Source organism: Dipodomys spectabilis, unplaced genomic scaffold, assembly GCF_019054845.1.
Source record: "Dipodomys spectabilis isolate Male_0828 unplaced genomic scaffold, ASM1905484v1 ptg000480l, whole genome shotgun sequence".
In the NCBI taxonomy this organism is placed as follows: Eukaryota; Metazoa; Chordata; class Mammalia; order Rodentia; family Heteromyidae; genus Dipodomys; species Dipodomys spectabilis.
Window position 1 is genome coordinate 1,338,686 of NW_024871157.1, and position 17,678 is coordinate 1,356,363.

Genomic DNA, 17,678 nt, shown 5'->3' on the forward strand with positions numbered 1-17,678 from the left:
AGGGACACTTGGCCGAAGCCGGAGAACTAACCGAAATGACGAGGCGCCGTCGCACGTGGCTCTCCACCCCGGGCTCGTGCGGGTTTGGGGTACGCTGGAGGTCGGGCTCGCGGGGGAAGGTGGTGGCGAGCGGTGGGCACAGACAAAGGGGCGGCGACCGCGGCGGTCGGGGTCGCGGGAGGCGTGGCCACGAGAGGGAAGGCGTGGCCACTGAGGGGCGTGGCCAAAGGCGGCGGCTTCTGCGTCACGTCACCCCCCCCTCCACTTCCTCCCCGAGACGAAGCGGCGGGAGGCGGGAGGAGGAGGAGGAGGCGGCGGCGGGAAGAGGCGGCGGCGGCGCTGCTGCAGTGAGGCAGGTGGCGACGACCCGTGGCGTCCGCGTCCGAGGCGGTGAGCTGGGGGCGCGAGGGCCTCTCCCCTTCCTCACCTTTCCATGTCCTCAGCCGGCCCGGGGGTGTCGGGAGTGTGTGTATCTGCGTGTCTGTGTGTGGAACCGAACCCCGCGTGCCGGCCCCCCTCTGAGGGAGCCCGGGAGCCCCGGAACCCGCGGCAGCCGGCCCCGAAGCCTCAGCCCCCGGGGTGAGCCGGCCGGGCGGCCGGGCGGGCGCCGCGTCGGTCCTGTCAGCGCCTGCCCGGGCCTTGGCGTCCTTCCGCCCGCCTCAAGATGGAGCGTGGATCCTCGCCCCGCGCCGCCCGGGCGCCGCGCCCGCGTCCTCGCCCCTGTCCTCGGCCTTCCCGGCCGCGGCGGGGGGAATCGCGGCTGGCGGGATCCCCGTCTTCCCTCGGGCCTTCGTCCGGCCCGACCTGTTGCCCCCCGGGCGCCGCCGCGGCCGCGCTGCCCGAGCCCGGGGCCGCGAGCCGGAATGGAGGGCGTCTTCGCCGGTGCCGCCCCAGCCCGGCCGGCCCGGCCCGGCGCCCCAGCGCCCCAGCTTTTGTTTTCCTCCCGGGCCGGGCTGTGATTGCCAGAGAAGGTGGAAGGTCGGTGATCGTGGGGCGGGGGGAAACCGGTTTCGGAAATCACCGCTGCCCGGTAACCCGAACCTTCTCCCTCGCCGGGGCCCGGGCTCGGGAAGACAGATGACACTTGTTCCAGGCACAAGCTTCCTGCCTCCGAATTTGAAGGTCTTTCTTGCTCTGCAAGAAATCTGGGTTTCGATTCGTGGGGTGGGGGCTTAGTCCCCCCAAATCCGGAGGGGAGCCGGGCGAGCGCCACCCCTCCCTCCCCGGGGCCCCACCTCTAATGACACGTTAGGTCGGGATCCATATGGATAGCTGTTTTTAGAATAAAAAAAAAAAATTGGGCGCCAATGACTGCTTTTATAAAGGAGGGTGGGGAAGAGGGTGGGGAAGGTTCTGTACCCCCCCCCCCGTGTGTGTGTGTGTGTGTGTGTGTGTGTGTGTGTGTGTGTGTGTGTGTGTGTGTGTGTGTGTGATTCAGCAGCCTGGCCTCCTCCTTCCTCTTCTAGGATAGGACTGTGTCTGACTGGTTGGATCGCTCTTTTAAGTATCTGTGCTGCGGCTTCCTATTGCTTTTATAGTTATTATTCTGGGATTTTATTATTATTACTACTGTTACCGGTGTGCCTCAGGATCGGGGGAGCGGTGTGTTTGGCTTCCGGGTTTAATGATAACCTTTTGCAAGATTTCTCAAGTATGTTGGCTCTTCAGCCTTGGGGCAAATTTTTTTTGTTACTGTTGTTCTTGAAAATAATAATACTGAACGTTTATTGAGGGCTTCTTGCATCTAGGTTGTGGGCAGGTGTTGTATGCTTTTTATCTCATTTAATCAGCTGTCCAACCTGAAGGCAGTACTGTCATTATCCCATTTTACAGAGAGGGCAGAGAAAGGTCAAATAACTTGAGACTCATGCTAACAATAAATGGTGTCAGGATTTGTACCCAGGTCCTCTGACTCTGGATGCCTGTTTTTGTTACTAGGGTGAATCTCTGGCTAAGACTGAGGCTGGCTCAGTCTTAGCAAAGAGGTGATTGCTTGGGTGAGGACTTTTGCCCTTTTTTTTTTTTTGGTTCAGAGAAAGTGGGTAAGCACAGCTTAGGCTTCCCACTGGGTTTCATTCGAAGGGGTAAAAACCGGTGGATGGCTGAGTAGGTGTCTGTGTGAAGATGAGGATTTTATGTACTTTTCTACTCTTTGAGCCATTGCTTGAGCACAAGAAACCAGTCTGGTTCTTGTCCTTAATGAGTTTAGAATTTGCTGCCCATCTTTTTTATCTTCTTTTCCTCCCATTTTAACTAGTATCTAGAACCCTGTTTGTCATGACCCATAATGGGTGTGAACTAACTCAGTCAAGTTTGACTCTTACATTTTTCTTTTGTATTGCTAGGGAAGACTGCAGGGTCCTGGGCATGTTAGGCAAGCTTTCAATCCTGAGCTACATCTCCAATTACTCTTGCTTTCTGCTGGGTTTCAGAACCTGGTAGGTGATATATAGGAGATATATTTGGCCTTTTAACTTTCTTTGCAAAGTGAGCTTCTCAGTATTTGTCACATAGTGGTCACATGGTGTTCATTATTATGACAGGTGGATTTGTGGTCTTCCTTGAATGTATCAAGGGCAAGGGCCTCATCTTTTGCTTATATAGGGTCTTCTATAAAATTCCTGTGGAGTTGTATGCATGCTTCTAATTTTGTTAATTGAAAATATGAGATCCACAAATTTCAAAACTAGTTTTTTGTTTTTCCCCTGGGGCATGAACTCAGAGCCTGGTTCTGTCACTGAAATCTCTTTGTGCTCAGGTTAGGACTCTACCACTCATGCCACAGCACCAATTCAGGCTTTTTCTGTTTATGTGGAATGGAACCCAGGGCTTCATGCACGTTAGGCAAGCACTCTACTACTAAGCCACATTCCCAGCCTTCAAAACTGGTTTTATAGAAGTCAAAGCTAAAGAAAAAAACAAAAGCCAGTGTAGTATAGACATAGGAAAATGTTTAATATTTAACATAAAAAAAAAAACCTTTGGCTGGGCGCCCACCTGCACACACCTGTAATCCTACCTACTCAGGAGACTGAGATCTGAGGATGGCTATTCAAAGCTAGCCTGAGCAGGAAAGTCCATGAGATTCTTATCTCCAGTTAACCACCAGAAAACCGGGAGTGGTGCTGTGGCTCAAATGGCAGAGCCCTTGCCTTGAACTGAAGAGCTCAGAGACAGTACCCAGGCCCAGAGTTCAAGCCCTATGACCAACCAACCAACAAACCTTTTTGTCAGCCAGTTGTAGTGCATTCCTGTAGTTCCAGCACGTGGGAAGCTGATTCAGAAGAATCATTTGAGCCCAGGAATTCAAGTCCAGTCTGGGTGACTTAGCAAAATCAAGTCTCAAAAAGATCAGAAGCAGTGCAGTAGTACTATAGGCTCATGCCTATAACTACTCAAAAGGCTGAGATTTAAGGATCAGGATGCAAAGTCAGCCTGGGCAGGAAAGGCCATGGACTCTTAACTTCCAATTAAGCACCAAAAAGCTGGAAGTGAAGCTGTGGGTTAAGTGGTAGAGTGCTAGCCTTGAGCAGAAGAGCTAAGGGACAGTACCTAGGCCCTGAGTTCAAGCACCAGGATTGGCAATAAATAAACAAACAAATAAGAAACAACCAATATACTCTTTATGTACTGTTAACTAAACTGAGACTTTTCACCTTACATATTTTTGGGGGGGGTTGGTCATGGGGCTTGAAATCAGGGCCTGGGTACTGTCTCTGAGCTCTTCTGCTCAAGACTAGTGCTCTACCACTTCGAGCCACAGTTCTACTTGGGGTTTTCTGGTGGTTAATTGGAGATAAGAGTCTCCCAGACTTTCCTGCCTGGACTGGCTTAGAATGGCCTCTTGAGTAGCTAGGATTGCAGGTGAGTTACTGTTGTCCTGCTTGAGAATGTGACGGGTAGAGATATAAAGGAAGTTAGAGAGGGTTGATCGTAGAGGGAAGTGCCTCATAGGAAGAAGGAAGCATATATAAGGTTCCTGAGATAGAAAGCTTGAGAAGGGCAGCTAAAAGATACAAAATGATCTTGATGCTATGTTACTTTTTTTTTTTTTTCCAGATCAAACCTAGGATCTCACATTTGATAGGCTATGTTGTCCAGGTTGGCTGGAACTTGTGATCCTCAGTCTCTAGAGTATTTATGATTACAAGAATGCATCATCTCTGGCAGAGTTAATCATGGGGGAAACTCAGGCCCAAAATTTTGAGCTTGAAAGGTTATAGAGCTAGTGAATACAGAGCTAGAAATTGAACTCTGGTTTATGTTACAAAGCATAGAAACTCTTAACAATAGAACTTTAAGTTACTGTGCTCAATTTTCATTCAGACTTGCTATTGAGTTTATACTTTCCTAATTGTATGCATCTATTCAGGATTTTTGTTTAATTCAGGGAAGGCAGATATTTCCACATATAACCCTCACTTCCAGTTATGATCATGGCAGTAAATCCTTCCTTTTTGGTCTTAAAAATTGCATGTTATTGTGGAGCACTGGTAGCTCAAGCCTGTAATCCTAGCTTTAAAGGAGGCTGAGCTCTAAAGATCATGATTTGAAGCCAGCCCAGGCAAGAAAGAATCGCTGAGACTCTTATCTCCAATTAACTACCTGAAAACCACAAGTATGTGACCCAAAGTGGTAGAGCACTAGCCTTTGAGCACAAAAGCTCAAGGACAGTGTCCAGTCCCTGAGTTCAAGCTGCAAGACCAAGTTAAAAATATTGGGCTGGGAAGGTGGCTCAGTGGTAGAGCGCTTGCTTTGCATGCATGTGGCCCTGGGTTCATTCCTCAGTACCACATAAGCAGGAAAAAAAAAAAGCCCGAAGTGGCACTGTGGCTTAAGTGATAGAGTGTTAGCCTTGAGCTGAAGAACTGAGGGATAGCTCTCAGGTCCAGAGTTCAGGCCCCTGACCGGACAAAAAATTGTGTGGGTCAACCTCCATGTTTAATATAAACCTTTACACAAGTATTAAGGAGACTTTACAACATCCTAACATATATTTTTTTTTTTTTGAGGGGGGGGTCAGTCGTGGGGCCTGAACTCTGGACCTGGGTACTGTCTTTACCACTTGAGCTACAGCGCCACTTCTGGCTTTTTCTGCTTATGTGGTGCTGAGGAATCGAACCCAGGGCCTCATGCATGCGAGACAAGCACTCTACCACTGAGCCACCTTCCCAGCTCTTAACATATTTTTAATATATCTAAATGTGTTTCCCATTTAAGTGAAACTCAGATAATCTATATCCTTTAAATCAGCATTTAGTTACAGCACCCTGTCAAGAGAAACACATTGACTGATGGTACTGCACGGGAATTTCAGGGAAGAATGACCTCTTCAGATTTTAATCAGGAGAACAGAGGGAGGCCTTTTTTGGTATGTTGGCAACCTTGCATTTGGCTAGGACATCTGGGTTAATATCCTGGTCCTGGCATGAAGTACCAAGGAATCTTGGCCATGAGTAGGAAAGAGCTTTTTTTTTTTTTCCCCCAGATCTCCATCTGGTACTTCTAGAAGGACAGATTCCATTAGCTCAATGGGTGTGCCTTTTTTTTTTTTTTTAATTAACTGTTTATTGTGGTCTAGCAACAATATCTTAAAAATATTTTTTGTGAAAATTTCAAAAAGAGAAAGTATTCATATTACAGAATTCCTATTGGGAGGACTGCCCTGTATTTCAGTGTTTGGGGAAACAGATTCTCACCTTCCTCTTCTCAGAAATCCTGGTGAGACTAATGTAGATATTTCACTGCCCTAATGTTTTTATCTGAGCATAAGATCTACGATGTCTGTAACTTGAATTAAATTTTATATTTGCATTATCCTTTGTTTACTTATATCTGACTATAACTTAGATCTCAGTTTAATTGTGCCCATTTTTGACACTTAAAATTGCCAAATTCTTGAATAAGAACAATTTCATCTCTGAAAATTAGGGCCTGATGATCCAGATGTTCAGATGTGCAAATCATCTAGAATTTGAATTTGATGTATAAAGGGAAGGAAGCTTTAATTAGTTTTCTCCCAGATTATACAAATTCTTTTACACAAGTGATACACGGAAGTAGTTGCTATATTTTCTCCTGTCCCCTTTTCAGGAATAATAATAAGCAACATTAATGATGCTTTCCTCCTCTCCCCTCCTATCCACCTCTCTTCCTTCTCTTCCTTTGCACTGGGGATTGAATTCACAAGTTTGGCACCCTACTATGTGGGCCACACTCTCAGTTCTCTTTTTATTGTTTGAGATTAAGTGAATCAATTAATGTAAAACTCAGGAAATGTTAGAACTTTTTATTTCTCCTATCCATGTAGTTTCATATATCTTCCTATTTTAGAAGTTGAGAGCCAAGTGCAGGTGGTTCATGCCTGTAATCTTAGCTACTTAGGAGGCTGAGATCTGAGGATCATGGTTCCAAACCAGTCCAGGCAATAAAGTTCATGACATCCTTATCTCCAGTTAACCAGAAAACTGGAAGTGGAACTGTGGCTGAAGTGGTAGAAGCATTAGCCTTGAGCAAAAAGAGCTCAGGGACAGTGTCCAGACCCTAAGTTCAAGCTCTATGACCAACAACAACAAGCAAAAAAAAAAGAAAAGAAAAAAGTTGAGGTTTCAGCTCCTCAGTTTTGTTTTGTTTTTGGTTTTTTTGTTGATTTTTTTTTGGGTCCAGTCGTGGGGCCTGAACTCTGGTCCTGGGCACTGTCCCTCAGCTCTTCAGCTCAAGGCTAGCACTCTACCACTTGAGCCATAGAGCCACTTCCGGCTTTTTTCTTTATGCTTATGTGGTGCTGAGGAATCGAACCCAGGGTCTCATGCATGCAAGGCAAGCGCTCTACCACTGAGCCACCTTCCCAGCCCCAATCAGCTCCTCAGTTTTATTCTAACATTTAAATAAGAATGGAGGAGAACTGGGTGCTGGTGGCTCAAGCCTGTAATCCTAGCTACTCAGGAGGCTGAGATCTGAGGATGGTGGTTCAAAGCCAGCCCGGGCAGGAGAGACCGTGAGACTCTTATCTCCAATAAACCCCCAGAAAACTGGAAGTGGCTCTGTAGCTCAAGTGGTAGAGTGCTCACCTTGAGCTGAAGAGCTGAGGGACAGCGCCCAGGCCCAGAGTTCAAGCCCCACGACTGACCAAAAAAAAAAAAAAAGAAAAAGAAAAAAACAAATGAAGAAAAAAGTCCTTTGTTTCCATATCTTTGGAGTTCATTTCAGAATGTATATTGTTTTAGATACATATTGAAGGTGGTGCTTGGTATTGTATATTGTTTTAGATACGTATCGAAGGTGGTGCTTGGTATTGTACTTTTTGTGAGTTTTGGGGGGGATGAGAGGGGCCTGGTCGTGGGGCTTGAACTCTGGGCCTGGGCACTGTCCTCTGAGCTCTTCAGCTCAAGGCTAGCACTCTACCATTTGAGCCACAGTGCCACTTCTGGTTTTCTGAGTGGTTTATTGGAGATAAGAGTCTCACAGACTTTTCCTGTCCTGGCCTTGAACTGCGAGCCTCATATCTCAGCCTCCTGAGTAGCTAGGATTCTAGGCGTGAGCCACTGGCACCTGACTCCTTTGTGATTCTCTCCTAAGACTATCCTCTGTTGGTCTCACTGTAAATGAGTATCCAGAATCATGTTATTTGTCATCCCAGTTCATTTTAGATCTAACTTCTGCATATCAGGGAGAACATGCACCATTTGTTTCTCTGATCTTGGCTTATCTCACTTAACATGATTTGTCCTAGTTCCATCCATATCCCTGCAGATGACATTATTTTATACTTTCTAATGTCTGTGTAAAATTCCATTATATATGGGTACCAAATTTTTGGGATCCACTCATCTATTGTGGGTCATCTGGGTCATTTCTGGCTATTGTGATTGGCATGGCAATGAACATGGATACGCACGCATGCTTATCATGATGATCAGGGTAGATGCCTATGAGTGGTATGGTCTATGTTTAATTTTTTTTTTTTGAGGGGTAGGTCATGAGGCCTGAACTCTGGGCCTGTGCACTCTACCACTTGAGCCACAGCACCACTTCTGGCTTTTTCTGTTTATGTGGTGCTGAGGAATCGAACCCAGGGCCTTATACCTGCAAGGCAATCACTCTGCCACTGAGCCACCTTCCTAGCCCTATGTTTTAATTTTTTTTTTGGGTCCGGTCATGGGGCCTGAACTCTGGGCCTGGGCGCTGTCCCTCAGCTCTTCAGCTCAAGGCGAGCACTCTACCACTTGAGCCACAGCACCACTTCCGGCTTTTTTCTTTTTGCTTATGTGGTACTGAGGAATCGAACCCAGGGCCTCAGGCATGCAAGGCAAGCGCTCTACCACTGAGCCACCTTCCCAGCCCTGTTTTAATTTTTTGAGGAACCTGGAAACTGTTTTCCAGAGTGGTTGTACTAATTTACATTCCCACCAGCAGTGCAAGAGTGTTCCTTTTTCCCCATATCCCTGCCAGCTTTTTTTTTTTTTTGTCCATCATGGGGCTTGAACTCTGGGCCTGGGCCCTGTCCCTGAGCTCTTCACCTCAAGGCAAGTGCTCTATTACTTGAGCCACAGTGCTACTTCTAGTTTTCTGATGGTTAATTGAACCTTCCTGCCTGGGCTGGCTTTGATCCAGGATTCATCAGATCTCAGCCTCCTGAGTGGCTAGGATTACAGACATGAGCCACCAGCCCCCAGCTTCTGCCAGCTTTTTAAATTCAAAATGTTTTAAATTCAAAATGTTGCCTGCCATGTTTTAGAAAGTTAATTTGAGTAGGAGTGTCCTGCACATTATTGAAGGGCAACTGTGCTCCTTCTGTCAGAACTTGCACCTGGCTGACTTTCAGGCCCTTTGGTATGGCTGTCAGTTTTCTTTCTTGCAGTTTAATTAAAAGAAAGGTTTTTCTTTCTGAAGTCTGCTGTGTATGTCTTAACAGAAGGTAGTTACGCCAGGTAAATATAACTAACACTAAAGGTGAGATATAAAATCCAAATGAAACCAATATGTAGTTTCTTTTTTTAAAATTAATTTTATTTATTGTTTATGTGGTACTGAGGAATTGAACCCAGAGCCTCATGCATGCTGGGCAAGCACTCTACCACCAAGCCACCTTCCCAGCCCCACCAATATGTAGTTTCTACTGGTAGCATCTAGGTTGGTTTTCAGAAACTATCTTAGAGACTTGGGAGTACATTGAGTAGACCGATCTCTTGAAATAGCTAGGTGGCATAGTATTGTGAAAATATAATTTTTGCCATGAGGTCTCAAGACTTAGAACAGTTATTAAATCTATTCATTTTCAAAGTAAAAATACAAAAGCTTTATAAAATAAAAACAACCAAGTTGGGTGTCAGTGGCTTATGCATGTAATTCTAGATACTCAGGAGGCTTGAGATCTGAGGATGGCTGTTCAAAGCCATCAGGGCAGAAAATTCTATGAGACTATCTTCAATTAAGCAGCAAAAAACAGGAAGAGTAGCTATGCCTCAAACCAGCCTTGAGCAAAAAATAAAAAATAAAAAAGCTAATGGACTATGCTTAGGCTCTGAGTTCTGGCTCCAATACTGGCACAGAGTGAGGAGGGAGAAAGAGAGAAAGGAAAGAGACACACTAAGGAAGTCTGTGATTATTCTGAATTTTCTGTGACCTTTTCTTGTTCAGAACAAGCAGTTGGTGTGCTTTTGCACATGTGACTGTTTAAGGGCAGGCAGCAATATGCCTTCCTATGGAAGGTTGGAAAAGGAAGTTATTGTTACTGTGCCTCAAGTGTCTCTTCGGGGGTGGGAATGTGGCTTAGAGTGCTGGCTGGGTTCGATTACTCAGTACCACATACACAGAAAAAAGAGGAAGTGGCACTGTGGCTCAAGTGGTAGAGTGCTAGCCTTGAGCAAAAAAAGCTCAGGGACAGTGCCTAGGCCCTGAGTCCAAGCCCCAGAACTGGAAAAAATAAAAAAGGAGGGCTGGGAAGGTGGCCCAGTGGTAGAGTGCTTGCCTCACATGCATGAGCTCTTGGGTTCCATTCTTTTTTTTGTGGGGGGGAGGTCCGGTTGTGGGGCCTGAACTCTGGGCCTGGGCGCTGTCCCTCAGCTCTTCAGCTCAAGGCTAGCACTCTACCACTTGAGCCACAGCGCCACCTCCGGCTTTTTTCTTTTTGCTTATGTGGTGCTGAGGAATCAAACCCAGGGCCTCAGGCATGCAAGGCAAGCACTCTACCACTGAGCCATCTTCCCAGCCCCATTGGGTTCCATTCTTCAGCACCACATCAACAGAAAAAGACGCAAGTGGCTCTGTGGTTAAAGTGGTAGAGCTAAAGATGTGTCTCTTCATCTCTCTCATATAGAACAGATCAGAAATTTGGTGTTAGAGCCGGGCGCTGGTGGCTCACGCCTGTAATCCTAGCTACTCAGGAGGCTGAGATCTGAGAATCGCGGTTCAAAGCCAGCCCGGGCAGGAGAGACTGTGAGACTCCTATCTCCAATAAACCACCAGGAAACCGGAAGTGGCGCTGTAGCTCAAGTGGTAGAGCGCTCGCCTTGAGCTGAAGAGCTGAGGGACAGCGCCAGGCCCAGAGTTCAAACCCCACGACCGACAAAAAAAAAAGAAATTTGGTGTTAGTATTGATGTTAGTGTACTTTAGGGTCAAGAGTCCTTAATCTACACATGAAGGTTTCAATCCTAGACTAGACTCTCAAGTAACTGTGACCTTCCCAAGTGATTTCATTTTTAGAATCAGTTTCTTCAGTGGTAAAATGATGAAGTTGAACTAGATTGCTAAGGTCTCTTCTGAGTCTAAAATTTTATATTGCTATAATAAGCACATTGTTCCCTTTTACACATTAGTATAATTGACTGCTGCCGACCTAGTAAGTTCTTTAGGGAGATACTAACCAGGCCTAGTCATTTTAATCCCTTTTAAGATCTGTTTCTAAGCCAGTGATAAACATTAGCATTACAAAGTCACAGGAATTTTGTAGAATGTTGTGAAAGAGAGCAGAAAATTATTCAGCTTACACACTCCTTTTTTCTTTTAAATTCCTTTGCAGATGGAAGAACTTGTGTATGTAAGCCATAGGAACATAAAATAAATCTTCCTCCAGCTGAGCTGTGCAGACATTCATCATCACAGGCAGTTGCATCATAGCAGAGAGTTCCATCTTTAAAAAAAACATTGTCTAATATCCCAGCCCTCTGCCTGGCTTGGTTTTTAACACTCTCTCCTGTCTTTTTTAAACTGCTGTGGGTACAACTTGTACTCTGTACTGGGTAGTACACATTACATTTAAAGAACATGTAATTTTCAAGCACAATATAATTTTTCAAAGGGTTACTACTACTATTGGCTTTGATGAAAGGATATTATAAAACTTTCTATTTACTGTCAGTATCTTATTGTATGATATTCTCCAACCAACACTTAATGCTGACAGGTTAATTTTATAAATTGCTCTGTAAGGGCTCAGTTAGAAACTGGAAGGCACATTTCCTTGTAATACCTTTTGAATTAAAGAGCCAATTAATTTTGTGACTCTCACTGGCTCCTGTCAGTCCTTTAGTGTCTAGGCAAGCTTTTCACATTGATCCTTTTAAACAGAAGCTACATTATTTACTTATATTTTGTACTTTAGCCTTGCTAATGATTAGCAGTTGACTTTTTTTGGGGGGGGGGTGGGTGTGGAGTCGGTTGTTGGGCTTGAACTCTGGGCCTGGGAGCTGTCCCTCAGCTCTTCAGCTCAAGGCTAGTGCTCTATCCCTTGTGCTACTGTGCCACTTCCAGTTTTCTGGTGGTTTATTGGAGATAAGAGTCTCATGGACTTTTCCTGCCCAGGCTGGCTTAGAACCATGATCCTCAGATCTCAGCCCCCTGAGTATTTAGGATTACAGGCGTGAGCCACCGGCACCCAGCTAGCAGTTGACTTTTTAAATCTTAATAATTTGGCCTTCTTAAAAAGTTATAGATGCTGGACTCTAATGACTCATGTCTGTAATCCTAGCTACTTAGGAGACTGAGATCTGAGGATCATGGTTCAAAGCCAGTGTGGGTGGAAAAGTCTGTGAGAATCTTATCTCCATTTTTAACTATCAGAAAACTGGAAATGGAACTGTGACCTCAAAGTGGTAGTAGGGTTTAGCCTTGAGCACAGAAGTTCAGGGATAGCGCCCAGTCTCTGATCTCAAGTCCCATGACTGACCAAAAAAAAAAAGAAGTTATGGCTTGGTATGAAATGTACATACATACTTATATGTAGAAAAATACCAGTGAGGCTGGGAAGGTGACTCAGTTGTAGAGCGCTTGCTTTGCATGCATGAGGCCCTGGGTTCGATTTCTACGCACCACATAAACAGAAAAAGCTGGAAATGGTGCTGTGGCTCAAGTGGTAGAGCGCTTGCCTTGAGTTAAAGAGCTGAGGAACAACAGCACCCAGGCCCAGAGTTCAAGTCCCATGACCAACCAAAAAAGAAAGAAAGAAAGAAAAATACCAGTGAAGGTAGATATGGTGACCTATTCCATAAGGTGAACAAATAGAACTATGGCTTCAGGAAGCATGCTAACAATTTTTTATTTTGTTACTGTCTTGACAGTAGGCTGAAAAAAGAACGGTGCATGGCTTTGTTATTCAGTAAACATTTAGGAACTTACTTTTTTCATGACACAATGATCATAAATTAAAAAGGACCTCCATTGTGGCAAATACAGATGTTGAAAACCATGTTTCTGTGTGTAAAACTGGGGTTTGAACTCAAGGCTTTGTGCTTGCTAGGGTGGTGATCTACCACTTGAGCTATGTCCCTAGCCCTGTTTTGCTTTATTTTTCAGATAGAGGGTGTTTTGAAGGCTATCCTCTGGATCTCTGCTTCCTGAGTAGCTGGATTTACAGATGTGAGCCACTGTGCTTCACTGAGAACCATGTTTTTGAAGATAGCTGTGAGTACTCTTATTCTGACACTTGACTCATTAGGGTTGGTATAAGTAAATCTGGTAAAGACAAGACAATAAACATCACATATATTGAGCTGAATGAAAGTATGAACACATGCTTGATACTTTTGTGGCTTCTCTTATATTTTAGTTTATCTATACCTCTCATTTATCTTTTTTCCTTCTTTTGTAAAGGAAGGGGCAGTATTGAGATTTGAACTAGTGGCCTTATTCTTGCTAGACAAGCAATCTGTGCTTGAATTATGCCCCCAACCTTTTTTGCTTTAGTTTTTCAGATAGGGACTCATACTTTATCTAGGCTGGCCATGAACAGAAATCCTCTTTTTTTGTGTGTGTCAGTCATGGGGCCTGAACTCTGGGCCTGCGTGCTGTCCCTGAACAATTTAGCTCAAGGTGAGCATTCTTACCACTTGAGCCAGAGTGCCACTTCTGATTTTCTGGTGGTTAATTGGAGGTAAGTGTCTTATGGACTTTCCTGTCCAGGCTGGCTTTGAACCATGATCCTCATATCTCATGCTCCTGAGTAGCTAGGATTACAGGCATGAGCCACCAGTGCCTGGCCAGAAATCCTCTTATTTCTACCTTTTTTTTTTTTTTTTTTTGGACAAAGTTTCCATACAGAGTCCAGCATCTAACTGGATTCTGCCTCATGGCATTACTGTCATATCTAGGTCTTCCTTTATCCTTCCTTTTTTGTGTGCATGCGCATGCCATGTGTATGTACACGCACTTGTGTGTGTGCATGCTGATGCTGGGACTAGAACCCAGGTTCTCACTTGCTTTTCAGCTCAAGTCTGGTACTCTACCACTTGAGCCAAACCCTCTCTTCAGCTTTTTGTGCATATTAATTAGCAATAAGCTTCTCAGGGCCTTTTCTGAACCTTTGGCTTCAAACCTGTTCCTCAGATCTCAGCCTCCTGAGTAGCTAAGGTTATGGGAGGTGAGCCACCAGTGCCCAGCTTTTTTTTTTGAGATGGGGTGGTTTCCTTCCTAAGTTGTAACTGGACTACAATCTACTACCTATGTTAGACTTCCCAGTATAGCTGGGGTGAGAAGCACAAGCCATCAATGCTCTGCTTCTTTCTGTTGAAATGGAGATGTTTTTAAATTGGCCAAAGAGGGCCTGTGAGCTTATTGGTTGGATTTTGGTAGTCCACTTGTAAAGATGAAATACCTAATCTTTTTTAGATCAATTTCTGAAAAGAAAATATGTAAATATTTTCAGTTCTTTTCCAGACATTTCTGTATATTTAGAAAAGTGATTATAAATGAAATTAAAAGAAGAAAAACAAATAGAATAATTTACTTTTCTTTTGTGGTTGGAAAACTACCCAGTATTGTGCAAGTGTTTTCGGTGTCTGAGGCCAAACAGCTCAGGTTACTCCTAACACAGGAGTGGGGGACAGCAAATGACACAGCATACAGCAGACACTTACATAACCATGACTTAAGGGTTATGGTAAGCTGTGAATGAACTTCTCAAATCCAGGGAGAGGATATTAGAACATAAGGCTTTTAATTTTTCTTTCAAGTCTGTCTTAAGTGCCAGCATCAAGAACATCTTTATCTCAAACTAGACTTCTATGATTTCCTTCTGTTACTAAGCTCATGACCACAGCATATTTTAGAATAGAAGGATGCCCAGAAGGCTCAGACTGTAGCTGTCTTCAGTTTAGTCAATGAACCTGTCTTCTGCTGTTTTCCTGGCTTCCATGAAGCCTGGCTTCCATGCCAGTTCATTTCTGGAAGCTTGGTGCTAAACTCCCTCTCCTGGCAGGTTAAATACGTTGCAAATTCTTGAAGTCTCCTTTTGCCTCTTGAGTAATTATCAGGTTTAGTAAATAAAGGAGTGTTTTCATTTTGCTGCTGAGAGGTGGGGTGGACTGAGCTGAGGTGTAGAAATGTGATTTGCTTAGGGCAGTTCAGCTGTACACAGTGCCAGGAGGCTGCTCCTGTTAGAAGTATCTTATCTGATTTGGGTTCCTTCTTCAGAGTAGTTTTACTTTGGCAAAAGTAGAGCCTCAATCGCTTTCCTTTCACTTCTGAATCCTTACCTTTCACTTATAGGGAAATTCAAACAGACAGGAGGTGTTAATTAAAACAGTATCATCTGGGGCTGGGAATGTGGCTCAGTGGTAGAGTGCTTGCCTAGCATCCATGAAGCCCCTGGTTCGATTCCTCAGTACCACATACACAAAAAAGGCTGGAAGTGGCACTGCAGCTCCAGTGCTAGCCTTGAGCAAAAGAAGCTTAGGGACAGTGCTCAGGCCCTGAGTTGTCAAGCCTCATGACTGGCAAAAAAAAAAATTGATTAATTAACAAATAGTATTTGCTGGTTATAAATGAGAATACGGGGGAGGGGGGAGCAAATAAGTTGTTCAAGGTCATGCAGCTGGGACAGAATCCTGGTATTTTAGTTCTCAGACAAGCTGTTTTTACTTTTTGAGCCATGACATTTAAATAAGAATGGGGGGGGGGAATACTTTTTATTTTATTTATTTTTTGCCAGTCCTGGGACTTGAACTGAGCGCCTGGGCTCTGTCCCTGAGCTTCTTTTGAAGCTCAAGGCTAGCACTCTACCACTTGAGCCATAGCGCCACTTCTGGCCTTTTCTGTTAACATGGTACTGAGGAATTGAAGCCAGGGCTTCATGCACACTAGGCAAGCACTCTACCACTGAGCCATATCCCCAGGCCGAGAAATACTTTTAAGAAATGTGGTAAGAAAAAAAAAAGCAGATGAGAATTCTGCTTGTTATTATTATTTTGTCAGTCATGGGGCTTGAACTCAGGCACTGTCCCTGCTCTTTGCTCAAGACTAGAAGACCTGCCACTTTGAGCCACAGTTCCACTTCGGTTTTCTGGTTGATTAATTAGAGATAAGAATCTCATGGCCTTACCTTCCTGAGCTGGCTTTGAACCACGATCCTCAAATCTCAGCCTCCTGAGTTTTCCCTGAGTTGCTAGGATTACAGGCATGAGCTACCAGTGCCCTGCTAAAACTTTTTAATTATTGAAAGTTTCAACATCTGTACAAGAGTAGAGGAAGAGTACCATCACCTTACGTGAATGCTAATAGCTCCTCATCATCATACTTGTCTATGGCTGGAGTCATAATTATTAAAAAATAGTATCTTTAATCTTTATTCTTTACTGGTTTGTAAATTCCAAAATTTTGAAGAGGGGGAAACACCAAGCACCCTAGGTATTTTGCCTCTTCTTAGCAGGTATATGCTATTCCACAGTTATGGCAAGACCTTACACTTCTAACATTTTCAGAATGAACACATTCACATCTTCACTCCTCTCAGTAAGTAGAGTAAATATTGGGGTTATTGAAGTTAGCAATATGTTAAGGTGGCAAGGAAAGCTTATAATTTACTTCCTACTCAGTTTTCAGAATTATTCAATACAGCTTAGTTTTCCAAGAGAAAAGCCAGATAAAGTGAAGTCAAAACAACAATTTGGAAACTTGAAGTCTCTGTACGTGTGTTACTGATGTATTGCTTCTTAGGCGCGTGGGCTTTTTTCTGCTCACCTGTTGTTTCTGCCTAGATAGAGTGTGATGCCGCTCACCTCAGATGGGAGGATCAAGGTTCATTTCACTTGTCATTAGCTGTAGGTTCCAGGATACAGAACCTTCTCTTTTTTTCTTTAACATGATGAGACTACATCCCAAAGCAGCCTCAGAACTTCTGTTTGTGAGGTCACTAGCATGACCTCACAGCCAGATGGTTAAACACCTGCTGGTAGTATGTGAGCTGAAGCCTGGCTTGATTCCACAGACACCATGAGGTACCAGTTTTTTTCCTTACTGCTAGATTTGCATTGACTCTTCAGCTTGTGTAGATAAATACAGTAGTGTCAGCCCCCTGTATTTTGCTGAGAAAGATTGTATAATCAGATTAGGCGAGGCAGGCAACTCTACCACTATAGCCAGCCCTCCAGTCCCTCTTTATGTTGGTTATCTTGGAGGTAGGATCTCAGTTTATCCCTGGACTGGCCTGGGCTGTGATCTTCCTACTTTTGCATCCTTGTATATGTGTCATCGCACCCAGTTAATTGTGTCTTGTGACCTTCTTTTTGCCTGTGCTGGCATTGAACTCTTATTCATCTATCTCTGTTTTCCAAGTAGCTAACATTACAAGCTTGATTGAGTCACCTCATCTAGTTAGATTGAGAGTGCTTGCATGCATGTGAGTGTGTGTGTGTATGTATGTATGTATGTATGCGTGCTCCTGGGGCTTGACTCTGGGCTTGAGCGCTGTCCCTGAGCTTTCTTCTCTCTCTCTTTTTTTTCTTTCTTTTTTTTTTGGGGGGGGGGGTCTGGTCGTGTGTCCTGAACTCTGGGCCTGGGCGCTGTCCCTCAGCTCTTCAGCTCAAGGCTAGCACTCTACCACTTGAGCCACAGCACCACTTCCGGCTTTTTTCTTTTTGCTTATGTGGTGCTGAGGAATCGAACCCAGGGCCTCAGGCATGCAAGGCAAGTGCTCTACCACTGAGCCACTTTCCCAGCCCCTTCCAGCTCTTTTTAGTGGGTAATTACAGATGAGTCTCTCATGGACTTTACTGCTTGGACTGGCTTTGAACCAACTCTTTGGATCTTAGCCTCCTGAGTAGGTAGAATTACAGGTACTGAGACACTAGCACTTGGATCCTTTTTTAAAAATACACAATTTTGAGCTGGGAAAGTGGCTCAGTGGTAGAGTACTTACCTTGCATGCCTGAGGCCCTGGGTTCAATTCCTCAGCACCACATAAGCA

General features: G+C 44.6%; 1 protein-coding gene across 5 annotated transcripts in view; it reads left to right on the forward strand.

The window, feature by feature from the left end:
- Positions 1–305: 305 nt before the first annotated feature.
- Positions 306–17,678, forward strand: part of Clip1 (CAP-Gly domain containing linker protein 1) — a 99,709-nt gene continuing 82,336 nt past the window's right edge. For all 5 annotated transcript variants that reach the window (XM_042668928.1, XM_042668924.1, XM_042668927.1 and 2 more), the window contains exons 1-2: positions 306–390; positions 12,794–12,901. The gene's annotated coding sequence lies outside the window, so the exon portion shown is untranslated. The remainder of the gene's footprint in view (positions 391–12,793; positions 12,902–17,678) is intronic.